Genomic DNA, 12,816 nt, shown 5'->3' on the forward strand with positions numbered 1-12,816 from the left:
TCATGCAGCATCAATCTGTGAAAACTGTCGGAGGACCACTTGCAACTGCTCCAACAGCTCAGACAGTTGTTTTTTCAAGAGACAGCAAAGTCCTTCGTTGCCCTGGTCTACATTTCAAAGGACAAGACACATTATAGACGCACTCCACAGTAAGATGTCTGTCTTCTGTGACTGACACTGATTTCGGCTTACTTCTTTTAATCTTGAAAGCAATTATTTCAATGAATACATGTTTGTTCCATTTTATCATTCTCAGCCACCTTGTTCTTCAGCTCCTCTGCCTGCTTCTGCAACCATGTGCAATGTTGCTCCATCTCCAAAAGCAAAATGCTCTTCTCCTCTTCCAGCCGCTTTGTTAACATCACTTGGGCCCAATCCCATTTCTCTTTTTTACCCCTACCCCTTCCCCTACCCCTTGCCCCTCGCCCCTTGAAACGGAGCTACAAGGGGTAGGGGTAGAAAGTCAACCCCTCCGAATTGGGACACCCCTTCAACAGTCACATACGTCATCACGTAGTCTCACTGGCTTTTACGTAAGCTGATGCGGCGAGCTTTTGCCAGAAATCAAATAGCCGTGTACCATATAACTTAATAAAATAAGATAAAACTTAATGCAGACTGATCGGTTCATTGTAAAACATTTATTTGCTGATGTAAATGTGGTGATTTCTGTACACAGAGCCCAGAGGCAGCTGCCTGCTCCTCTGTCTGATACATGAAGCTTCACTTTTCATCCAAATAACTAATGCTACTGCCACAATTGTCAGATTTCATCAATGAGACCAACATTTAAATGCTAAAAAGAATTTAACATGCTGGTGGTAAACCTCTAAAAACCCGCGGATAAGTTAATTAATGACCGCCTTCTCTCCCGGCGGGACCGGGACGAGGACGTAATTTGGCCGGCGGAGCAGCGCTGCAGGCCGGCTGCTGCCTCTGTGAGGAGCTGCTCCTCCTGGAGCTTCACTTCTCCGAAAAATCGTCGGAGCAAACTTCTAAACAGCCGTCATTTGGGTAAACTAACCGCACATTTGGGACCTAAACAGTTACTTTCTCGCAAGAAAAAATATTAAAACTTAAGAAAGTGACGTAATAACAGCGCTACAGCAAGAAATAAAACAGCTTTTCGTTTTACAGCCACTGCTGCCGGCTGCCGCAAGATGCATTATGGGAAACTTTTCATACCCCTCCGTTTGGAGTGTGCCTCTGAAAAATCTCCGTTTGGAGGGGTATGTAGCCCTACCACTTCCCCCTACCCCTCTGTCCTAACGGGGATTGGGACACCCCTACCCCTACACGTGAACGCGCAAAACGGAGGGGTAGGGGTAAGTGGTAGGGCCAAGGGGTGAAATGGGATTGGGCCTTGGTCAAACAATGCCTTCTTGATTGTGATGTTTTCTGTACACAATAACAGTAAAATTAAAATACACCCACAAACCTAATGGATATTCAAACACTTAATATGTTATGATTTAGTTCAGTATACTCTAAGTACAAGAACTCAAAATAATTCTTATGAAGCTTTACAAAACTGACATACTGTACCACTGCCATGAACCTCCCATGGCCACAAAGGGGAGTCTAGAGTACTAGTCCATTGTACCTCTGCATCTCCTGAAGAAGCAGTTTTTTGTCCTCTCCCAGCTTCCTCCGAAGGCGGTGGCAAAACTTGCTGCTGTCTGAAAAGACATTAAGAGCAAGAACACTATCTAGATTATCATAATCTAAATGGCAGTTTAAATAATGGACAGTTAGAATTCATGAATTGCAAGTGGAATGTTAACACTATTAAATACAGTAAATTGATTTTATGAACTTTATTGTTATACCATTCTGACGGTAGAGGGTTTGTTTCCGTTGCCTGACACTAAGGTAGAGCCCCACAATGGACTGCTGAAGTTCGCTGTGTGGTGCCTTCAGTGTTATGAGGTGCGTTTGGTGTCTCTATAGAAATAAAAGTTACAGTAAATTCAATATAACAGAACACAGGACTTTAAATTTAAGAGCTTGTTTTGGTCTACACATAAAATCCATTTTAATACAACTTGGTTGTAAAACATGCGATGTGCACTCTCTGCACTGATTTCTGTTATCTGGTCTTGCTTACCTCCAGCTGCCCATTCAATCACCTCAGAGATCCACTGTGATGTTTCATCATCCGAGCAATGTACCTCCATTTTTAGTGCAGCTAGCCTTGCAGTCTCGTCCAGGAGTCTTTGACATGTCTGATAAATAGTGTTATACAATAATCAGGTTAAAGCCCTTAACTCTTTGACTGCCAGCCATTCTCACAGCAGCTTCCTCCAGCTTGCCAGGCATTTTCCAGCTTTTTGACTGATTTCCGTAGACCCACCATAATATTATGTACTGTTACTACATACACATTCAACCCATCAAAGGAAAGAAGAGGGTCTCTAGTTTCCAGCAAAAAAACCTGTTTGTTTCTATCTTGTTCCAGTCTTGTGAAATTGACGGTTGAATATAGGTTAGTTTAGCCCAAAATGCCATTTTGGCACCAAAATCTTGAGAAAAAGAGGTTTTTGTGTCGGCTGTCATTTTCAGGTGAACCAGTACAATTGGCTCCTTTATATTTTACTTTAGTGACGCCTCAACATCTGTACAGTTGTTCTCTTGTAAACAACAACTAAATCAACACTGACAAATGACTTTTGATGACAAAAGACAAAATATTTAGCTACTGACACACACTACTGCAGCCTTTTTTCTTTCTTTTCTTTGAGTTACAACTTTTTCTTTCCTTTTTTTTAGTGTGTGTGCGTACGTGACGTGTGCGTGTGCATACGTGTGTGCATACGTGTGTGTGTGTGTGTGTGTGCGCGTGCGTGTGTGTCTGTGTGTGTGTGTGTGTGCGCGCGCGGATCAGTTCGACAGGTTTTTGTAGCCGAAACACGGCGCTTTAGATCAGATCCAGCTTCCTCTGGTCAGCAGGCAGCGGTCTCACTCACTCTCTCTGTCTCACACACATCTACACACACACAGCCGACAGCTCTGGCTGACGCCCCCTGAACTCACAGCCACAGACATGTGCGCTCACAACAGAGTACAGACACTCCCACCACGTTTACCTCTCGTCACGTTCGCCGGCGCCGTCCGTTCCTCATCCACACTAGGCTACTGTAGATCGCGGGGTTTTCAAGCTGCTATCCGAGTGATTTCTCGCAAAATCTGGCGACTTTCCAAACGCTCTTGACGACTAACGACGAGCGATCGACGGGGTTGTTGTTACTAACGTTTGTGCTTTGTATCACGGAGCTGCACAGAGCTTCGACGAGCTGCCGAGCCGCCATGAGCCCCGCCGCCGCCCCCTAAGTTCTCACCGGCGGCCAGAGTGTCACGGAGCGGCGCCGCTGCAGTCAGACACCCGCACCGCTCCGTGAGGGGGGGGGGGAATACGCTATATTTTTTACATCTCTCAATCCAAATGTGTTTTTCTGCACTTTATTTTGATGATACAAGTCTGATCTTCACAGAGGAGTAGGGCAAGACATTCAGCATGGCGTTGCCATTAAAAAAACGCTAAGACGAGTTATCTCGTCTTTGGCAGACTACGCTTGGATTCGCTAAGACGAGATAACTCGTCTTTGGCAGTGAAAGAGTTAAGGATTAACAAGCCAAATGACCAACAAATACAGACTTACCTTTACATATCTCGTGGGAAGCGCTTGGTGTAGCGAGGCCCTTTTTTTGTGGTTCCACCCCAATGCATGCAGTGTAAGCATGTCCACACGTGCTGTTGAAAACAAATAATGAGTTTAGGAAATGCAATCTAAAAAAGGGTGCAAGAATATGGTAAACAGATTAATCACCTGCTTTCAACATTTATTTTGTCGCCAGGGCACAATGAGATAGGTAGCTGTTAGCTGGATAATTCCAGGCAAATTCAACTCGGGGGGTGTATTTTCCTATCATTTTAGGTCTAAAAGAATGAATCAGAAGATTTTCAGTTTAATCGCTCCTGTTTTGCGGTAGTTGCGTCTGTCCCCGCATCGCCACGGCAGCAATGAATGGGAGTGGATGTAAGTTCCGCTGTTTAGGCTGTTTCCAGCCCTCAAAGCCGCAATTTTTTTCCACAGACAGCGTCAGATGGCTACTCAAACATGCACCGATTAGTTTATTTACTTCAACAAGCCGACATGTTTGTAAAAGTCGATCTAATTCAAAGTCTCCCGGAGTCTCGCGCGTGACCCAGTTGCCGTGCTCGGTGTGTTCAGGTGCAGTGGGAAAAGCTACCGTTTATGTCATAAACACAGGAATATCAACTCTTTACTTGCTTCAAGTAAAAAAAACTTCTTGGCGCATCTTTGAGTAGCCATCTGACGCTGTCTGTGGAAAAAAATGTACACTTGAAGCAAGTAAAGAGTTGATATTCCTGTGTTTATGACACAAACGGTAGCTCCGACTGCGCCTGAATACACCAGCACTGCAACTTCGGGCTCGTGCGGGACTCCGGGAGACTTTGAATTAGATCGACTTTTACAAACATGTCGGCTTGCTTGAAGTAATTAAACTTCTCGGTGCATGTTTGAGTCGCCATCTGACGCTGTCTGTGGAAAAAAAATGCGGCTTTGAGGGCTGGAAACAGCCTAAACAGCGGAACTTACATCCACTCCCATTCATTGCTGCCGTGGCGATGCGGGGACAGACACAACTACCGCAAAACAGGAGCGATTAAACTGAATATCTTCAGATTCATTCTTTTAGACCTAAAATGATATGAAAATACACCCCCGAGTTGAATTCGCCTGGAATTGTCCTTTAACTTGCTCCACCTCCTCACCAGCAGTTGTCCCTGCTCCCTCCTAGTTCCTACCACTCCATTTGATCTTCAAGTAAGTTAAGAGGGATATAATGTTACTGCAAAAGGCTACATACCATAGTTGTTCATAAACTTGTATATTATTACTGTGCTTGTAAATGTTATAAATGTACATATGACACAAACATGTTAAAAATACCTCACACTTAGTTGCATGAGCTCTTGCATGCATGACACTCAAGAATGGCTTCATTTTTGTCAGCTCCTGGAGGGCAGGAAGGCCACTGGCAGCTTTCTCCAAGTAGGGCCAATATTTGCAAGCCACATCCATAGCAAAGAACTGAGGCTTGGCCGGCATCAGCTCTTTTTGAAGGTACAGGGGGTAAGCAAAAATCTCCCCCCTGTACATATTAAGAGCTTTCAAAAGGAAGCCATGACGACACACAGCAACCTCCATCCCCTCTTCATCCAATGCCCTCCTTGAACTCTCTCTTGCTGCTGTCCACTGGGAGTCCCCATATTTTCCTTTTCCATGTCTCTATAACATACACAACAAACATAAATAAAATAAATGCAATTGTGTCTGCTATATAGGTCAATAAGCAGAATCAATAATGGCATTAGTATCTATAAAATCTTATCATTTCCCATCCCTAGATGTCTCTGCCCTCATTCTCACTACAAGAGGCTGCAGTAATAAATTCCAACATCCTATCTACCTCAGACACTACATCACTTCCTGTGTGCTACTAAAACAAATCAAATAATAATTGGGGAAACCAAAACGAAATAATAAATCTAATTTACGATTATGTATTTTCCCCATACCCCTTGGTCGCACCCTTGGCCGCACTGCACGTGGAAGCTGCGCACGCCTTCTCAGCCTCTTGGCTGGTTGCACTGGGAGCGTACTTCTCCTCTCTCTGCGCCCGTCAGACATCGACTGCAGTCGCCCATACTCGTATTCACTCGGTTTTCCACACACACACACGTCATTTTAAACGTGTGTGTGTGTGTGTGTGTCTCGTGTGCACACACCTCCACTCCGACACACCGCTGTTCCGAAATACCCCCACTTCGACAGCCCCCCCCCCGTCCAAGGTGCTGAACCACGTGACGTTGTTTACACTCTGTGTTGCGGCTTGTCTGTGAATCTTGCGCTGCTCAGAGACTGGGCAGATCTGTCCTACTTGCTTTCTCCCCGACTCCGTTGTTGGAGATCTCCACACAGTAAAAGAAATACCCCCCCCCCCGCTCCGCTCAAGCACGGCTGAACCCGGCTGAAGCCACAACACCAGCTTGAGCTCACAGGGGCGCGAGGCTGCTGCAGCCGCCGCTCGTGCTGACAGCTGACTGAGGGAGATGCTTTGGTTGGGCTTAGGCAATGAAGAAAGGAGTTGGTTAAGTTTAATAAAAAGACCAGGTAGAGGCTAGACAGGCTAGAAGCATAATGAACGTTATACCATTAATATGAAGTATTTGCTTGTTTTGCAGTTAATTATGCACATGATCCGTTTGACCCCAAAATGGAAAAAAGGATCAATGCACATTGCGCACTGCACAGCCTCCGGTTCCTTTCTGATTACGTCCGTCTGTCCGGTCGGAGTGGGGGGGTTTCCCCAATGGCCTTTTCGGAATAGCGGGGTCAAAATAGAAAACCCCGCTATTATGATGAATGGAAGTCTATTGTCGGAAAGGCGGGGCTTCGGAAAGGCGAGGTGTAACCCTCGTGTGCAGACACAACTGACAAATATTTAGCCTATAGACGGACAAGCAACAACTTAATTAATCATCATTTTATTTATTTTATTTTGAAAATTGACCGAATTCTCTCGCCTTTTCTGAGCCCGACTTCCTGTCTGGTACGATCTGGTCTCTCCAGCTTGACAGACGGCGCTCTCGGCTCGCGTGAAAAATAGAACTGAATCGATCTGAAGAGCATAGGCTACAGTGTGACCAGCCTGGTAGCACTGCACGTGGAACCTTAGTGCAACGCCCTAGATCGGAGGCAGTTTCAGATAAGCGCACATGTTAACCGGTCTGCCTGGTCGCACATCTCGCGCTCTAGTGCGCGCACCTGCAGCGCTTCAGATCGGTTCAGTTCAGAGATGTAAGCTATGGCTCGAGTGCGGCCATAACGTGCCGTGGAAGGTGGAACTTTCGGTGGCCTCCACTTTTGTCACTCTGATGGGTCTGTTGTTGCATCTGTCACCGTGTAACTGTTGCTGAGAATCATGGGAGGCTGCCTTAATGCACGTATGCGTAACACAGACCGTGGGTAATGATTTATTATTTCGTTTTGGTTTTCCCAATTATTATTTGATCTGTTTTGAGTTTAAAATAGGAAAACAGAATCCAATCTTCCATTTTTTGGTCAAACAGAAAAACAAAATATTGACTGTTTTTTCTTGTTTTTCGTTTGCCAGATTGAATGGAATAATTAAATGGACGCATGATACACGGACCCAGAATGAGTCAAGCAAGCAGCCTAATGAAAAATACCACAAATTAGATTAAGGGTTCAACATCTTACCTGGTTATTCCTTCTCCCAGTGATGGAGTCAAAGTTGAAGACTTTCTGCCTACTACATTTTTGGCAACTTAGAATGATGAAAAGACAAGAAAAGTGTTTTTGTATGACACCAGATCAAAACAGTTGAATATAGTGCAGGTCTAGACTGCATCCTAGACTCTCACTGCGAGGTAACGGTGCATGTTGACTGAATGTACTGACACTCAGAGCTCCCGTTTGCTCAGTGTCGTTCACGTACTGACACTGCAAGTGCAAGTGTACTGATCTGCAAGTTATTGCTACATTCACCGCTCCGATGCTGTGTCTGGCTTAAGTCTCGATCAGCGGAGCGAAGATCTATTTCCGGTTGCCGTAGCGAAATCCGCCGTTGCTCCTCAGTCTGACCCATGGGATCCATGATGTGCACATTTTTGTTCGACTTGTGCAGATACTAAAAGGAAAAGTCACATGCCATCACAGCTGTACAATTACTTTATCATTTCATTTGAGGCAGAGAGTATTTTTCTTATAACACTCATAACACTTTCTTATCACACACCAGGAATTTCCAGTGGTTGTGTCCAACATTGATGGCCCCAATAACTCCGTTGATGGCCCCAATAACTCTGTCGTAGATGTCAAAGTCAACCTTATAGAGTAATAGTAAATAAAAGCATTTTTAAGGTAATGTTTCATGTTTCTTAAGTGTAATATGTCTTTATTATACAAATGAACTAGTTGCTGAGTAATGGCTTAAGAGGTATATTCTTTTCTCCAAACCTTTTGTGTTCAGGATGGCTCTGAGGTAGTAAGTTATTCTATAAATGATTTCTCTGGTAACTTCAGAAACTTTATCAACGCAAAGGTGATGTTTGTTATGTAAGAAATATTTACCTCACCCAGCAGCCACTTGTGTGGTGCTGGAGAATTTATTTCACTCTGACCAAGTATGTACGTGTTAGTCTCGTGACAATGACAGCAACAACCACTTCACTGTCCCTTTAGCGCCAGATTTCCTGCTGTTGATTTAGAACAAGCATGCAAGTTGTTATCCGAGCATACAGGAATGAAACAGACTAAGGGATTTTATTTTTCATCTGTTTTTGTGTGACACACATATCAGCATTTTTTGTTTGTTTTCTAAAAAAATAAAAGACACACATACCAGTGTAGCTGTTGTTGCTGAAGTGGTGACCCAGACCAGAGCATTTACATTTTTTGTTTTTGCTTTAGATCTCAGCAGAGATCATTTTTCCCCCACCATTTTTGCCTTTACATTGAAGGGAGGGGACTTCATTTTGTCTCGAATCCGCAACCAAAGACTCTCCTCCATTTCAACAGATTTGCCGTCTTCCAGGAGGACCTCAAAAATGTGTGGTCGTTGATCAAATGGGTCGGCCCCCATTACAGCGATTGTGGCCTCAACGCTGCTACTGCCAATCTGAGGGGAAAACAAACATTATCTCAACAGAGAAAGCCAGACATCATTTCAACTTCAAATGCATAGAACAATTAAAGCTAAAAATGTAAGGGAAATGAGGCTTTGATGGCCCGCATGAGAAAAGTAAATGTGGAATTTTATTCATTCATATGTTTTTGATGTGAAGATTCTATTATGTAGACATGGTGGGTTGCTTCTACTTAAACCAAGTTAGGATCCTCAACTCAACTGACATCAGAGGTCACCATCAGAAACAGCATTTGATAGTGTTATGTAACACGAAACATGCAAGAAATATTCATCTTCAACCTGGCATCTCATTAGGTATGTGCATCTCTCTTAGGGCACTCACTATGTCCACAGGCAACTCAATGTGCTCTGCCAGTGCATCAATGATTATTAATTCATGAGTGCACATGAAATCAAGGTAGTCCAAGTCTAGCTCTGAGTCAGGAACACATGAACACATACTGCATCTTGCTCTGCAGTTTCTCCGAGATGTAACGTGTAAGGACATTCTGTGGGAAAAATAGACAATTAATAAGTTGCACAATTGTTTTTGAAAAAAAGAGCTCATTAAATAAAGTGAGGTCAACATATGATCTTAAAATTTAACAACATTAAATGACATTTATCACTCTATGATAAGGCTCAGTTCTTAAAACTACAGTGTGCAAGAAAAAGAGGATATCTAGTTTTCCAATTCTAGACTGCAGCGATTGAATTGCTGACTCGCTCAGCCCTCCCCTCGGTGAAAAGACAGCGGCCCCCGAGGACAAACTTTGATCAGAATCTCTTATCTTACTCTTATCTTCTTACCAAACTCTACTAAATACTAATTCTCGTCTCTGCCTTTTATTCCTTCTTCCTATATCCTCACTCTCGAAACATGCTTTCTGGCTGACCTTTGGGCTGCTGAACTATGAAAGACTATGAAAACCAAACGAATTTCATTTTGTACAGATATATTTAAGAGTAGTATATTCAGATTTTGAAATCAAGCTAATCTGTAATACACACTGTAGCTTTAAGTAATTTGTGATTATGAATCAATGGCTTAGTTTATAGTAAATTGTCAATAAGTATAAATTCCAGGCGCTACCTGGAAAACTTTCTCCCCGAGCCGACAGCTCCGCTGAGTTTCCATGGTTACCTACGGTCACGCTGCCACTGAACCTAAAAAATGGCGATGCAACATGGCTGCCAAGGTTCTGCGCCCCTTGTATATTTGTAACAACTTGTAACAACTCATTCTAAGGTACCAGAAAGCTTTCATTTGTATGCGGGTGTGGGTTACATGCTGCTATTCAGACATGCCGCTATTTCGACATTGACTTCTAACTGTCGGAATAGCGGCATTAACATTATTTTTTAAGCGTCCCACTATTCAGAATTTTTTTTTTTCATTGTCGGAGTAGCGGCACTTTACTATTTTTCAAACATTCCGCTTTTCCGACATTGATTGATTACGTTATAGCCAGACGTGTCCTTCTGATTTATTTTTATTTTTTAATCTGAGACACTGTTTCTCATACACAAATACATAGGCCTATTAGAGAAGAAAAAACAAACCCTCCAACTTTAAAAACACACCAGCAGCAGCGCACACTGATCTGCAGCTACTGAGACTGTTATTATTCTGTCACCTGAGTTTATCCTGCTGCTTTACATTGTTTTAACATAGGTAAAAGAAGAAAAAAAAGATTGTCTAGAATAAAGGGGCAGATTACATAAGATTATTCTTTTTTCTGCTCCCTTTTGTTGAGATTTGGGAGGTTTTTGCCTGATTTATTGCCCGATGCCATGTATCTCGCTTTCTTTCCCCCTCCCTCCGCCCGTTGTCTTCGTTGTCACTTTGTTGTCGCTTTGTTGTCGCTCCACAGAGCGCACATGGCTAATTAATATGCACGTGCTGACCATATATGGTTGTGTCTAGGCATTTCGGGGATGGAGGTGTGTTCACGTGCGCAACTGCGCACCATTCTTGGATCCAGTTATCAAAGTTGAGGTGCAGAGTTGTGCACGCACAGTTTGATAGATCTGGAAAAAGGTGTAAATATTTTGGGCTGTCTTTTCACCGTAGGCCTAAGCAAAACATTTAGTAGCAGCAGTTTTACACTGCTTACTTACAGTTTTGATAAATGAGGCCCCAGGCCATAAGCCCAGAGCCCAGACGCTCACAGCTGCAGCTCCGCGGCTCATCTGCGGCGCTGTCCGTGGTGCTGAAGGTCACAGGTTAACTTGACAAACAAACTGCAGCATAGTTCTGTTTGTTTATCATATGTGTCAGTTTTGTTTGCGACTTGATAGTTGAGTTGTTGAGATTAAGAACATCACTCCCTCATCAAAAAAGACGTGTCGGAATAGCGGTATCAAAAAGTGTCGGACTACCGGCATGTCTAGATAGAGGGATGTCGTAATAGCGGGATGTCTAAATAGTGACATGTCGGAATAGCGGGATGTCTGAATAGCGGGCGGACCCCGGGAGGGTGATTCCACTTAAGTGAAATACGTATTTATGAAAGACATATTTGATTTTTGCTAATAAAAAGCCAAATAAGTTACATACTGGGGCTTTAAACACTGCACAGAAATGAGTCTTTTTTTGCATGTTTTTATCAATAAATTTCGAACACTTTTAATATATTTTTGAAACAAATCTCCAATTTCACTTTCCAGGGACTTTAAAGTCTTTTCAAGACTTTATAAAGTCTTAAATTTTGAAGGTGTTTTTCTGAATTAGCTGTCCAAGAGTTTGAGTCCTAAAAAACATTGTGAAAGTTTTTTTGTTTTTTTTTTAAAGATGAACCGGTACATAAAAAAGAAAAGAAGATTGTTGTTTTTGTTTTTTGAGAGTGCAGCAATGTTTGTTTGTTTTTGATAGACTTTGCCTTTGATTGATTACCCCAGCCTATTTTGAATTCTGTTCTATCATAGTGGTCTATAGTCTTTATCACAAACTAAAACTGTTAAAGGGATAGTTCACCCAAAATTCAAATTTCACTCATTGGGCCCTAGTTTCTTAGACCAGGTGAAGTCTAACATCAGCGCAGCTTCGCCACGCCAACGGGGTGTGGCCCAGGTCCATTTCGCAAGATTGGTGGGCCGCGCAGTCAGACTTAGACCAGCGCAATCCCTCCCACCGGCGCAAACGGCAAAGGGGGAGGAGAGAGGGCGGGAGGGAGATAGGAGGAGGAGAAGTGGGATTAACACAGCCGATTCGGATCTTCACCAATCAAAGGAGCTCCTCTCCTCACCTTTAACTGCTCCGCGGGCGATGCGCGCTGCAAGTTTGTCATTTTATACTTGGACATGGACGGAGGAAACAGCGACGCCAGAGGCCGAACCTCTCCCAGGAGGAAACAGCTGTTTTGGTCCGGAGGTCCGAGCTCAGAGTGACCAATAATGAGTTTACTAATATACTTAACCAGGATTGATCTGATACACTGAGAACCGGTGCTCAGTGTAAGAAACAACAACTAATAACTAATAAACTAATAAAGAAACTCACATTTATTCAAACCCTGTGTAAGCAAGATGAGAGGTGTAGGCTACACTAATCACAACATAAACAAACACCATGAGGGATGAAATCAGCGTAAAGGACTCTCTCTCTCTCTCTCTCTCTCTGTCCTCCTCTCTCTCTCTCTCTCTCTGTCCGTCTCTTTTTTTCTCTTTTTTTTCTGTGATAGAGATGCTGAGTATACTGTAGTAGGCTATATACTGACTATCTGATACCGAGGCTGTTGTGGTGGACTAAGAGAGATGAAGATTTGTGTTTTGTTTTTCATTACGGCTGCGTGATGCGGTCGCTCTCCGCTAATGAATTAATAAGTAAATAAATAAATAAATAAAGCGATCATCACAAGGGCAGAGTGGTATCTCAACACGGCAGCTCCTGTAGGTACCAAGCGTAGATGTCCTTGAGATGTGTACCTCTGCACATCAGAAGGGTCTCCTTCTGTTAAACCTCAAGACTCACTTTTACTCACTGCCTTTTATCCCAGCATAAGGTCTGGTTCTGTGTAAACTGCAATTTAATCTGTTTTGGGGTTGTTTTGTAATAGTTTTAGTTTTTCACTGTTT

General features: G+C 43.2%; 1 pseudogene; it reads right to left on the reverse strand.

Moving 5' to 3' along the window:
- Window positions 1-3,758, reverse strand: LOC146960417 (uncharacterized; annotated as a pseudogene).
- Window positions 3,759-12,816: the final 9,058 nt, after the last annotated feature.

Source organism: Trachurus japonicus, unplaced genomic scaffold (assembly GCF_045865225.1).
Source record: "Trachurus japonicus isolate A0001 unplaced genomic scaffold, Traja_1.0 AP030398.1".
Taxonomy (NCBI): domain Eukaryota; kingdom Metazoa; phylum Chordata; class Actinopteri; order Carangiformes; family Carangidae; genus Trachurus; species Trachurus japonicus.